This window comes from Populus nigra, chromosome 3 (genome assembly GCF_951802175.1).
Source record: "Populus nigra chromosome 3, ddPopNigr1.1, whole genome shotgun sequence".
NCBI classification, from domain to species: Eukaryota; Viridiplantae; Streptophyta; class Magnoliopsida; order Malpighiales; family Salicaceae; genus Populus; species Populus nigra.
Window position 1 is genome coordinate 15,334,738 of NC_084854.1, and position 14,621 is coordinate 15,349,358.

Consider the following 14,621-nt stretch of genomic DNA (forward strand, 5'->3'; position numbering starts at 1 on the left):
CCTAAAAAATAATAGGAAACTGCAGGGAAGCCTTCTGGAATCTGCAGGAACAGTGGCGGCACGTGGACCTCACGCACCACCACCACTGGCAGCGCGTGGATCCACGTGTCGTCGCCGATGAAGACCAGCAAACTGGTGGATCGGGATCGTCTCCTTCTTCTCTTCTTGTTCGTACCGGTGGTGGATCCCCTAGTCACTTGTAAAGCAACCCAACAACACAAGCAATAGACTTCACTTTCATTTTCCTTTTTTTCTTTTAGATCTGCCATTATCTCCCTACGTTAATGCTTTCTTCTTCTAGGTTCAACACCGTCATTGCTTGTTGTTGTCTGGATTGTTGCAGATTGGAGAAGAAGTTGTCGTGGTTGGTGGCGTGTCGGCACACGTGATGATGAGACTCGAGGGAGATCAACTCAAGGGACTGACCGCTGCTGCTGGCTGAGGGAGCGGTTCAGTGGTTCCTCCTCAGGCCGTCCATGGCCACGGCCATGCATGAGGGAGGAGCTGCTATGGGGCCGGCTCTGTGGTGTGCAGAGGGCAATCTTGACCGGCGGTTTATGTGAGTCTAGGAGGTGGCTGGCTGAGGACAAGGGAAGACTTCGAGCGGTGGCTTGGTTTTCAGAGGGAGGGATCCGGCCGTTGGCTTTGGGTTTTGGATGTTCGAATGGCCGAGGGGAGGGAGGTGGCAGCTCTTCTCTGGTGGTCTTTTGGCCAAGGAAAGGGGAAAACTTGGTTTTCAGAGGGAAGGGTGGTCTGTGGCTGGTTTACAGAGATGGTAGGTCCGGTAGGGGAGTGTTGGCTTTTTAAATAAGGGAGAGGAAGACTTGCTCGGCTGGAGGGAGAAGAAACCAAAAATCAAAACCCCCTTCAGCCTGGTTTTGGTCCCCCAAGAGAAGAAGGGTGGCCCGCTGCTCTCTATTTTGTATGAGATTCTCTCCATTTTCTTTTCCAAGGCACCAAGAGGGGGAAAGGTGGCGGCTTTGGTTTTTGGTTTCAAAGGGAGAGGGGTCGGCCGCTTGTCTATAGGAAATGGGAAGAAAATGGGGCTTTCCTTTTGCAGGGAAGATGGAGAGCCAAGCTTTTTTTTGTCCTCGACCAAACAAAACTCCAAAGCTGAAAGGGGATGGGGCGACGACTTGTCTATAGATAAATTTAGGTTAGGTTTTTTCTTTTGCCCCCAAAATTTTTCTTCCCCCCCCTCTATTCTTTTTTACTGTAGACTAGTATTTATAGGTGAAATATTGCTATATTTTCAAACTAGTCTCTCAACTATTCTTTTTTCTTTTTTCTTTTCTTTATTTTTTTGTAAATTTTGATTTTTCTTATTTTTTTGTATTTTTGAAAACGGGCAATATTAACGTCAACTCAATAATAAAAATCAGTGATTGTAAAATTTACGCGTTAAAAGTTGAACGCTTTCAAAATACCTTTGAAAATTTAAATTCTTCTGAGATGACGTTGAAAATGCTAAAAATAATGTAAATATATCAAAATGCATTTTTTGGGGGTTTTCATTGTTTTTTTTGCTATTTTTGGGTTTTTTAAAAAATTTATCAAAAAAATGAGTAAAAAATTGGGTAGCAACAAACCCTATGACTCTGGAAATTAAAAAAAAACATGTGTGAAAGGACAAAAATATCCCCAGACTCATTATTTGTTTTCATGTTTTTTAAGGGCAAATAACTCTTTTTTTATTGTATTCTAATAAGCGAAAAGACAAAAAAAAATACCCTTATTCAATAGTTTTATTATTTTTTAAAGATGAACATACCCTCTAAGAATCTTTTAATGACCAATAAGTCATTGGAAAAGATAAAATTACCCCCAATATCAAGGCTAGTATTTTTTAAAACCAATGGGCAAAAGGTAATTTCATTGTTGTTATTCACAATAATCTGTGTTTAATACTACAATGAAAAACTCACACCTTATATATTTTTGGTTAATATATATAGGGATGTAGTTAACTAACCCTAACTAATTCTAATGGGTTTTGTTTAATGGACCCTAATATAATAAATATAGTATTAATCATGGGCCTAAAATGTTTTTTGGTCATATTGCTTCAATACTACTACGCAAGTTGAATGAGAAAAGCACCACATTTAACTTAGATCATGAGAACATAAATCAAGATGATGAGAAATGATTAATCACCATACCGACAATCCAATCATCAGAAGTACTAAAATAAACTTGGAGTTCCTTCCAAGCAACCATATCATAAAAATCAATCTCAACATGTTTGATGTGAGTATGGAAAACTGGATTTGCAAACAAATAAATGGTTTTTAAGTTATTACATCTCATATGAGGAGTTGTTTCAAAAATACAAATTTCATGAAGTAGAGATCTAACCCATTTAAGTATAGCAACAATATTAGCAATATCCTTATATTTAGCCTATGTAGAAGAGCAAGCAACTGTATGTTATTTGCCAGATTCTCAAGAAATAAAGTTGCGACTAAGGAAAGTTGCATAACTAATAGTGGTATTTCGATCATCAATATTACCAGACCAATCAAAATCATTAAACCATTAAATGACGAGTCAAAATGCAACCTAGAGGATGAAGTATCACATATATAGCAAATGATGTGTTTAACTACCAACCAATGAACATTAGTAGGAAAATGCATGAATTGACGTACTTTATTAACACAAAAAAATATTAAGTCATGTGAATGTGAGATATGGAAAAAGACCCATTAACTATCTGAATTATGTAGGATCCAGATGCGAAGTACTAATTAATTAGGAAAAAGAAGAACCAATGACAATAAGAGTGACAACTAGTTTACACTTAGACATACTAGCTTTCTTAAAAAGATCATCTATGTACCATTGTTATGAAAGAAGCAAACCATCTACACTAGAAGAAACCTCAATACCAAAAAAGCAATGAAGTGAACCAAGATCACAAATGTCAATTTCAATATCCAAATGTATAATAATATGCTGAAGAAAGACTAGATTATCATTAATCAATAAAACATCATCAACATAAGCCATAAGAAATATTGTAGCTTTAGCAAGATGTAGAATGAACTAGGAAGTATCAGCCTTGGAATTGTGAAATCATAAGAAGACCAAGAATTGACTAAGCCAATCAAACCATGCACAAGGTGTCTGTTTGAGACAATAAAAAAACATTCGAGTTTGAAAATATAGATCAATAAAGCCAAAGAGCTTGTCATGGGTTGTGATGTAGAAGAGATTTATAAAAATTGATTTTCTAAAACAGTTATGAGTGTACTAATACAATAAACTAAGATACTATAGTAGAACAAGGGAAAAAGTTAGCTTGAGGAAAGGGAATGAATTTTTAATGATCTATAATCTTATAGTTATTGTCCTGTATCTTTTAAAAAATAAATATGCACACAAACACATACCTTTAACCCCTTTAAATAGCTTTTTTGAGCTAGCAAGCTTCAAATAAAAAGAGAAGCAATTTTCAATAGAGATTCAATTCCAAAGGATGTAGATTTGTTCAATAATAAAGATAAAGTAAATGAATGGATATCAATGCTATCTTTAAAATAATAATAATAGTAACAAGCAAAACATTTTACAAATAACTTCATGGAGAAATTAGCAAGGAACTAAAAATTTAAACAATAATATAAATGATATAGTTTTTCAAATATATGATAAACATAGCCATATGCTTTAAAATATTTTAATAGGTTTAACGTTTCCTTCCAAGATAATTGTCATAATCCAATTTTTTATCCTTTTATTTTAATTATTTTATTTACTAAAAAATTGATTAAAAATGATGAAAAACAAGTAAAAATAAAATAAATTAAAAATAAATTAAAATTTAGGTTAAGGGCAACATGATTGGAAGTATAAAGATTTAATTAAATTTTTGACTAGTTTAATTAGTCAAATCAAGGGTTTAATTGGAGAATTGATAAGTTTTGAGACTTAATTAAGCTTGAAATTAATTTAATTAATCCAATCAAGGGTTTAATTGGAGAATTGATAAGTTTTGAGACTTAATTAAGCTTGGAATTAATTTAATTAATCCAATCAAGGGTTTAATTGGAGAATTGACAAGTTTTAAACTTAATTGAGCTTGGAATTAACTTATTCAACGACTTAATTGAATAAAGATTGACGTTTGGGGTCAAAAGTGCAAAATTAAAACCCAAGGATTACATTGAAAATGGCGCGCAAATGCAGGGGCCAATTACAGTTTAATCTAGGGGCTTAATTACAAAACTTTTAAAACTTCAAGGGCCAAAATGCAAATAACCGTTAAACACCAAAAACGGTGCCGTTTCTAGACACTGTTCATCTTCTTCAACGCCTCATCCGCGCACCGCCACCATTACACCTGCAATCAATGGTTGAAACGACATTGTTCTCTAGCTATAAAAGCCAGAGAACGAAAGGCCACAAGGGAGAAAAACAAGAGAAAAGGAGGAGCAGAATCGAGGAACACAAAAAAACCAGAGAAGAAAAAAAAAGGTCGGGGAGAGACAGAGGAATCACAGAACTAGGAGAAGGAAAAGGGGGAGCAGAACCGAGGGGAGGGAAGACAGAGAGAAGAACGAAAACACAGAGGAACTGGTGGGTGAAAAAAAGAAGACAACAGAGGGGATGAGCAAAGGAGACATGAAAACAGTGAGAGGCATTGGCCAGCTAACGCATGAGCGCCAACCTCGTCCCCGAGTGTGCCCCCCTTCTCCCTCCAAACAGATTAACACAAAGAAAACAAAAGGTCAACAAACACAGACGAAGAAAAAAAACAGAGGACCAGTAGAGAGAAGAGAACGGATGGAGAGAGACAGTGAGAGAGTCAAGAGAGCAGAGAGAAAAGAACACAGCAAGGGGAAGAGAAACATAACAACAGAAAAAGAAAGAGCAAGGAGCAGGAAGGAAGCTTGAAGAGAGGAGTTTCGCCCATCCATTCTAGCAAAGTCTCTGCAAAACCGGGTAAGTTATTCCTTCTCCCCACTTTGTAAATTAAGCTTCACTTGATGTGCAAAGGTTAAATAATTACCTACCGGTCACTGGTTTGGGCAAGTGACCGGGCCAGGCTTGTTGGGTCCAGCCCAGCCCACATGGACTGCACTGGACCTAGCATAAAAAAATAAAAAATAGAAAAGTAGAAAAAAAAATATGTGCATACATGAAAAATAAAATTTATTTTGTTGGTTTATTCACTGACGTTAGAGTCAGGAATAAAAATACTGATTTAATTGATTTTTTTTTATTTAGCTACATAAAAAATAAATAAATATATATATATATATACACGTAATAAAATAAATTTATTTTATTTGTTTATTCACTAGCGTTAGAGTCGGGAATAAAAAAAATGATCTAAATTTATTTTATAGCTATGTAATATTTACCAACGCTAGAGTTGGAATTATCCGTAGTTGAATATTCACTGGCGCTAGAGTCAGGAACATTATAAGCAAACTATCATAAAATAAACTACTAAACATTTAGCAATTTAAGATAAAAACAGTAATGCAGCCTGCCTTAGACAGGATGTTTAAGGGGTGATAATATCTTTCTTTTTACGTAACCAGTCCCGAAACATAAAATCTCTGTTAACCAGTTAGGGTTCCTAATGACCATAATACTAAGTGGCGACTCCTTAAATAAGATATTTTTCCTTAAATAAGACATTTTTCCTTAAAGAACAAGATGCCAGAAATCTGTTTTTTTTTTCATAATCAAGATTGTTTTTAGAGCCGTCGCAATGTCGGGTGCGACAATAATGATATTTCATAAGCATTACCAATTCTTACTATTATAGATAATCAAACTTCTAAATGGTTGCCTAATATTACAGCTTTTAACATATATGATTACAAACAAAGGTAAACTAAATAACTTTAAAACTTACATTGATAATGACTTTATCATGGTTGGAAATGGTGATATTCTTCCAATAACACTGATGCTAAGATTGAAAATAATCCTAACACTATTTATTTAAAAAATATGCTCTTCGTTCCTGATACTAAAAAGTTGTGAGTTATAGTTTTGGAATTAATTGTCAGTGAGGATGTAGAAATTAGAGTGCTTTGTTTAAACAATTTATGTGATGAAGGATTTGGATCTTAAACTATTAAAGAATTAAAGAAAATAATTGGAAAAAGAAAAAGAAAATGAGAGAAAGACCTTATGGTCGAAAGTATATAGACTAGGAAGGTCATATAATGCAAAAAGGTGCTATTAAATTTGATTTAATTGAGAGCTCATATAGTAAATAAAGCATAAATTGATTAATTGAAATATGCTTAGTAGGACTTAAGTTGTGAAAATAAAGGATACAATTTATAGGTGGATGGTGTGGTAGTATGAAATTCAAAAATGAATAATAATATATTATGAGATAAAAGAGATATTGATAATGGTACCTTCTCTAGATTAAAGAGAGATACCAGGAGTGACATCTTCTGCAGCTGGAGAAGTGCATATAGTTAGAGGTGAAGGTAGGTGCCTTGTACCTTTGACTAATATTATTAAGATTGTCTTAATTCATTTAATTGCAAATTCATTAAATGTGTATTACATTGTTATTATTTTTTTATTGCGCAACGAAAATGATAAGAATTGACTAGTACTCGAAGGTACTAAAGGCATCATATTTATCTGATGAACGAGATATGAAATTTACTAGTATTCATGGGGGTACTTGAGGACCATATTTGATTAATACTTAAAAGTGCATTTTTATTAAGGTTTTATATTATCATTTTGCACTTAAAGTATCAATAACTCCCTAACTAGAGCATGTTTTATAATAACATGTCTAATAATATAAGATACCTTTAATTTATAGTAAATGTTCATCTTAAATGCAGGCCTATCACATAAATCAAAGGGTTGATTGATGAGTTTAACTACTAAAATTGAGAAGACAAAGAGAGGGTAAGCTTAGAAAAGAGATGTTGGTTTAGTCTAAACTGAAACACCATTCAGTTATTGGATCATAACTGGAGCTGTAGAACTTAGATTTAGGTTTGGTTTATATATATGGAAAGCTAAGACATAGGCCTAAAACTTTCATGAAGAGTCTAGGATTTAAAAATGTCATTTTCGAGTTCAAATGGTAGCAACAATGGAGAAGTTGGAATCTATTCTGCAGCCCAGACACTGTTCAGTGTTCGACCTATATCTCGAGTTCTAAAAGTTCAAATGCATAGATTCTTGTTTTGTTAGAAAGCCAAGACAATTTCCTAGAACTTTCATTAAGACTATCTGTTTAAATTCTGATGTTAGTAATGACGTTTTCTACAGACAAGAAGATAAGGTTTGTTACCAAGTCAAGAGGTGACCACCCACTCAATAATTAGTCATCAAATCAATAGTTCTGAATTTTGGCTTATAAAAGGAGGCATTTGCCATGCATTTAGGCATTTGGTTTTCATATCAAGATCATGTTCTTGCTCTCTCTTTTTATATTTTTGTAATGCTTAAGTTTTGTTTATATTAATCTCTTGTTTATGCTTTTCATTTTCTTTCCTTTACTTAGTTAACTTATATCTTATTTATGTTCTTATCTTGTTTATTTATGTTTCTCTCTTTCATTATATTTAGCTAAGTTTATTATGTCAAGGTGAAAAAGTTACACTAATAGTGTAAGGATAAGTATAGTATAAACTCAACATGGACTTTAATGTTTGATACTAACATGTTTTGTATTTGTTATCTTGTTCACTTTTAATACTTTGCTTGTTAAATGGTTGATCTAGATTTATGTTGTATAACCCTTGATACAACAAATACTTGTCACTTTCATAGTCCAACCGTATGGTATAACCAACACCTGTGTTATGAATGAAACTTGATTTGTTGTTAACATAAGTTATAATCATGAAAACCCAACAACATTTAAAAGTATTAGCATTATTCGAATAAAATAACTAATGTAATCATGTTAATAATTTATAATCCGATTGAAATCTCCTTTGTTTGTGGTTTCCAGTTGAGTAATAAAATGAATTTATACTATACTTGTTTGAAATACCATTAGTGGATCCTCTAACCTTGACAATTATTTTATCCTTGTTTAATCCTTATATCAATATCACATCTCAAAAATCTCTTCAACTCCTTTTTTGTTATTATCTATTTCTTTATTTGTAGTTTATACAGTTAACCTCCATGTGGTTCGACCCCGATCTTGCCTAGTTATTTATTACTTCGACACTCCTATACTTGGAAGAAGACATCAACTCTTTGGTCTTGTCAATATTTATTTGATAACCAGGATATGAAATTGATTGGTATTCATTGGATACTAGAGGCATTAGTGTGACTGATGACCAAGAGTCTTCTTACTAGTTGTCTAAAAGAAGCTAGAGGCATCAGATTTACCTGACGATTAAGATTTTTAATTGACTAGTATCCGTGAGATACCAAAAGCGTGAGTGCGACTGATGACCGGGATTAAGAATTGACTAATACCTGAGGGATACTAGTGGCATCAAGCTGCCTGATGACCGAAAGTTTATCAACTAGTTTCCCTGAGGAGTATTGGAAGTGCTAATGTGTCTATCGAATGGATATATTATGTTTGTTCTGAAATTAAGAATGTTATTTTTATAGGAATATAAATATTTGGGTTGAAGAATTAATTTATCATGGAATTAAAGTGCAGTGTGTTATTATATAACTTGCCATATACTTGTCTTAATTGTCTTAAATTAGTGTTAATGTAATTGCTATATTTATTACAGGACCTTTATAAACTCGTGCAGAATAGTTGACCTTCTCATATAACTTTTTTTTTGATAAATTAGTAATGAGAAACAAAAATGTATTTTGGATTTAGATTGTAATATATATTTGAATGTATAGATGTATCTTATTTTGTGTAATCAGAATGTATCTTATATTATGTAATCAAATTTAATGATGTTATTGTAAATTATAGTAGAACATGTATGTCATATTTAGTATAACTAAATGAAGTTAGATCATAAATTTAATCATATCCATGTTTGTTCTCTTGTTTTAAATATGAATATGTTCCATAACTTTTATTAATGTTATTAGTTTATAATTGTCCAAGTACCGATTAAATGCATGCTTTATTTTAGTTGGTTGATATGTATATGTTTAAATTTGTATGCTTTATAATCTATATGAAAGGTCAAAAGATGAACTGAAAGAATAGATGTTGTCTATTCTTGTGTATATTGATGTAGCACTGATCCAGGATGATTGGATCATGTGATGAGATATTGATTTTAGAAGTATACAAGACTATGTCAAGATTTAGGATGCCCCATATATAGAGGAGACTCTGCCGAAACATTAACAAGAATTTTGGTAGAGGATAAATCAATCTTAAAGGATTAATAACAATTAAAACAGGATTTGTTGAGAGGAAAAAATATCTCATCTTCTTTATACATGCATTGAGTGTTTATTATGAAAATGTATTAAAAGTGGAGTCGTTATAGTTGATAACTAAAATGATTTAACAAAGCATAATATTTAAATTGGAACATTCTTGATAATAATTACATTATAAAACTGGTCACTGAAAGGTTATGTCAAACCACTTTTGACTTTCTTAATATTTAGAGGATAATGACAGGTTCGTAGACATTATACTTGTTCTTCAAATATAAGTCAATCAATTGTTAAATTGATAATAAATTAAATTGTTTAATTTATTTAATCTTATTTTATTTAGGATTATAATTTATATTTGGACCAACTTATTAGAAAACCTAATGAGTCACATACATAAAAACCATTAGTTAGAAATCAAAATGAGATAATTAATCAAGTGTGATTTGATTGTAAATAAATTTTAAAAATTGAGAACTAGAATGTAATTAATATAGGGGATTAGAATTATATATTTAAAAAAGTCAAGTAGGGATGTGATTGAATAAATTTCTAAAAATTATCCTGAAATAATATATATGATATTATTTAGAGGGTAAATTAATATTTTATCATTTATAGGGTTTTAAATTTCCTTATAAATAGAATGTTATGCCTCTTATTTTCTAAGGCGAGTGAAGTATAGTACAGAAACACCTAAAACACAAAAGAAAAAAGTTAGCATTCAAAGGTATATCAATTTATTTTTCCTACAAAGGTTTATGAGATTTCTCATTAGCGGCTATATGAATTATCATTAGAGATCGGACATTTGAATGGCTTGTGGTTTATGATAATCCAGCCTTGAAGTAAATATTCAAAGGTGAAAAGAACATCTAATATTTAGGTAATTTTTGCATAAACCTTAAACAACTCTAGATCTATCTAACATGATCTTTGGAACTCTTGAAAAATTTTAAAATTATTTTTTTTCACTGCGTGTATATATTTTGGAAAACCCAACAATTATGTTAAGAAAATCTTGACTACAAGCATGAAAATAAACCACAAAACTAATATGAAACTTATTGCAAAAGGAAAGAACTCCTCTCACAACAAAATCAAGACTTGACAAAAGATCTCTTGCATTAAATTGAGCTAGCTGACTTATTTTATGCAAGACAATCATTTTTTTTCTATTGTGTGGACACGATTTGAACAAAGTTAGATCAATATGGAAGATTTGGCAAAGGCAATATCAAATAAAAGATTTGGACACTTTTGGAAAGTCAAGTTGGAAATTTTATTAAAACATGGTTAATGAACACATTTGGAACCAAATTAAAAGTAACGTTTATTCACTTTTGAGGTTGAAACTTTATTGGAATTTAATCTCCAACATAAGCTTTGTTGCTACCCAATTTTTGACCCATGTTTTAATAAAATTTCAAAATAAAATAAAATAAAGGTTTACATGTGGCGATAACATAAAGCATCAGGGCCAATATTAAAGAAGCAATATGTCAAGGAGATAATTACTGAAAATAATCATTGCAATATAAAATACCATATATATAGGATTTGTTGGTGCTGGTTATAGAAAACAATCTCTACAATAATTATTGTAATATTTCCTTAAAGAGCACGTGTAGAGATTTTGTATATAAGTGAACCCCCAACCATATACACTAGGGGAGAAAAAGATTGACAAGGGGGCAATTTTTTTCAAAAATGAGGAGCCAAAAACAAAAAAAACCCTAAAAGTAAAAAACCCTAAACACATTTCTCTTCCTGAGCCACAACCTTTCCTCTCTTAAAAAAATAAAAAAACAGCAGATGCCCGTTCCCCCACCTTCTTCTCCTCTCACAGCCTCCAACAGCTGTGCCTGTTCCTTTTCCTCTCACTGCCTCCACAGACCACTTCCTGGCCGTTTCTTCCCCTCACCGGACCTGTCCCTCTCTACCACTCCACTCTTTGTCTCAATTATTCTCCCGCTCCAAAGCATCGTCCTTGCTTTGGCCAAAGCAATTGGCCTCTCCCCATTTCCTTGAATTCGACCATTTCTCTTCCTTCTTTAGCCGACTACAACACTACCCTCTCCTGATCACTTTTTTTTTTTTCGCCATGAGGAGCCGCTTCCCTCCTTGAAACAAAATGCAGATATTCCCCCTCACAGATCCAACTGCCCTCACACACGTAAAATAGGAATCGCCAGGTCTTTTCTCCATTTGGCCCCTAGCGGTGGTCGAATAGCCTCCAACGGTAACAACAATCTAACAGCAACGACCCGCTCCCCATATAACAGCGCCTTCCTCCTCCAGCTCTTCCCCCACATAAGCCAGATCCCTTGCCTCCTTCTTACTGACAGCTACCTGCAGTAGAAGAGGATAAGACGAAAACAAAAAAAAGTAGATCAACAGTGAAGCATATCTAAAAAAAGAAGGGAGAGGAGCAACAAATCTGAAAAAATAAGAAAAAATTGAAATCGATTGTGTTGTGCGTGTTCTGTTCTTTTACAGGTGACGACGTTCCTCACAGTTTCCGGGCGTGGATTGCGGCGACGCGTGGAGGAGACGTGCCGCCACTGTATTTATGGTCTAGAAGGCCTTCCCTATAATTCCATATTGTTTTGGGGCTATTTTATAATTTTTTATTTATGTGATATGTTGTTTGTTTTATTTTAAATTTTTGTTATTTATAATTACATATAGGTGTATGAGAAAAACATGAAAAAAAAAATGGGCGTGTTTGTATTTTTTTTATGTTATTGAATTATAAAATCAAAAAGACAAAAAATTTAATGTTTTAATTTGCATATGATTAAGTATTTTAGGGACAAATAAAATCATGTTTTATTTCCTATGAAAATGTAAGAACATGTTTCTATATATTTTTTGGGATTTAATAACTGATTTATTAAAGCCTCAAAAATTTAACTAATATGTAGTTTTTTGTTTACTTTAATTGTGATTAAATGAAATGTTTATGTTTTTGACAAAAGAAATATAAAAAATGTTTTTGTGTGTTGCATACGACCAATACTCTAACATATTTTGAATGTTCTTTTTATATAAAAAATATTGGAAGTTTCAAAAATGTGTTTTTGCATGGATTTCTTAAACACAACAAAATTATTTTCTTGCATTTCTGGATTTTATAACATGTTTGTAAAACTCCAAAGGGTATTGGCCAATATTCCAAAAAAATACAAAAATCTTATTTTGGTGGGAATTCATCTGTTATTCACCGTTAATGTTTGGATAAAAAAATCCCAAAGGGATGAATATCCAAAATATTATTGGGAATAACTTGTTATTATTCGCTGTTAATGTTTGGATAAAGAAACCCCAAGTGGTTAGTATCCAAAATATTTTTCTAGGAATAATAAGTCATCACACATCCTCGAAAGAAGCCTCGATTATAATTGAGGACATTTCAATTTTTGACTTTATGGTTTACGAGCCGTGAAAGTATGAAACACTAAGGCAAAAGAAGGCTTTTAAAGCGCTCTGAATTTCCTTAGATTTCTAAATCTTTGTTCTTTTTCCTTACGATTTACGAGTCGCGAACACTTGAAGTACTAAGGGAAAAATGAGCTCCTAAGCACATTGAATTTTCTTAGATTTCTATTTTACCTATCTCATAAATCATTGGTTATAAATTTAATCTAAATCAAACACAGATTTCAAGAGATCTGCATTGGTTCTCCTTGGTACTTTGTAGACATATCTAAGGGTGTGATCCACATTGACAAAGGGCTCTTGCTTTTAGACTTTGAACCTAAGTCCATTCATCATAGCAAACCTATTTAAAAGAACACCAACACCATAGTAATTATAAGGCAAACCAAACACCAAGCAGCTTACCTTAGATAGGGCGTACTAGGGGTGCTAATACCTTCCATTTACGCAACTAGTCCCTTACCTTAAAATCTTTAAAAGACTAGTTAGGTTTTCTAGTGACCATAATATTAGGTGGCGACTCCAAAGAACCAATCAAGCAAAACAAACGAAAAATCACCATCGGACGCCATGCAGGGGATGTGCGACAAGCTTTTTAACATAGGATATGAACATAATTTAAATAAATTATGAGTGAATGAGAAATTGATCTCAAAGAATTCATGGCTGACATATTTTGGAGAAACCCAAAACTCTTTAAAAACCTCTATCTTAAATAGGAAAGAAACAAGCTTTGCTTGTCATGTAGTGGGACGGTGAAAAGTTAAAATTTGGTCCAAAAGGCACTTAAGCTTTTAGATGAGAGATGACCTAAGTAAAGTAAACTTTGAGCTAAAAATCACACACTCGCATGCATGGTTCGACTTATGCTAGAGCCTTGGGTTTGCTGTGAACTAAAGTTTTGGACTAAAAAAGATTATTTTTTGCAAATATAATATTGGGCTTGGGTCTAGTCTATGAAGGATTACTTTTTTTAGCTCATTATCTTGTCCAACCTAATGGATTAAGTTTGATCAACCTTTTCAATTTCTTTTCTAATATTGATTCTTTATAAACCTAGACATTGTTTTATATAAATTTAAACAAAAAAATATCAGGATTAATTCTAGTATTACAACAGGTGGACAAAGTTGATTATAGTAGGAATTTATTATGGTATTAAATAGAATTAATTCTTATCAATTTTGGTTTGAAAAATTAATATAAAAAGAGGTTGCAGGAAGAGTTTCCTCCCAAATCTAGGATTTAGGTTCGGTTTTGTTGAGAGATACTTAAGTTGTATGTTCTTAGTTTTTAGACCTTGTTTAGAAATGCATCTAAATAAAATAGTTTTGTTGGAATCTTGGAAGGCTCATTACAACATCATTTGCTCTAAAGGATGAACAATAAAGTTTTAAGGACAGATATATCATTACAATAGACTTTATGCAAGGACTTTCATGGTCAGAAGGTAAAGACCATTAATAGTGGTTGTAGACAGATTCACTAAGTACATCTATTTTATTGTCCTTTGATATCCTTTCATTGCTAAGGTGGTAGCTGAGGTATTCTAAATTATTTTTATAAGTTTTATGGATTACCAATGATGTTTACCAGTTTGTTTTAAAAAGAATTATCCAAGTTGTTAGGAGTCAAATTGTTTTTGAGCTCAACCTACCATCCATAATTTGATGGGCAATCAAAAAATATGAATCAATGCCTTAAAACATACTTAAGATGTGTGTCCATGGATAACGCTAAACAATGGTACTCCTTTTTTACTTTAACAAAATGGTGCTACAATTCCAGTTATCATTCCAATATTAACATGAGCCCTTTCTAGGCTATGTATGGCTACTCTCCAC